General features: G+C 62.8%; 1 protein-coding gene across 1 annotated transcript in view; it reads right to left on the reverse strand.

Moving 5' to 3' along the window:
- LOC108575414 (LIM domain-binding protein 2-like) overlaps nucleotides 1–207 on the reverse strand; it is a 106,646-nt gene that overhangs the window by 55,356 nt on the left and 51,083 nt on the right. The window lies entirely within an intron of this gene.

Raw genomic sequence — 207 nt, forward strand, 5'->3', positions numbered from 1 at the left:
GCCATTCGCCATGTTGTTCAGCTGGGTGAGCGAGGCCGCCGCCGACGCCATCGCCTGCAAGGGATTCGTGGTGGCGCCGCTGGTGGTGCTGACGCCTGGTAGGCCGGTACTGACGATGTTTTGGCCTACGGTGCTGTTCACTATGCTGCTGGTGTTGTTGGCGGTGTTACCGTTGCTGTTGCCGTTGCTCACGGCGGCAGCGTTGCT

The sequence above is a fragment of the Habropoda laboriosa genome, unplaced genomic scaffold, assembly GCF_001263275.1.
Source record: "Habropoda laboriosa isolate 0110345459 unplaced genomic scaffold, ASM126327v1 scaffold18, whole genome shotgun sequence".
Taxonomy (NCBI): domain Eukaryota; kingdom Metazoa; phylum Arthropoda; class Insecta; order Hymenoptera; family Apidae; genus Habropoda; species Habropoda laboriosa.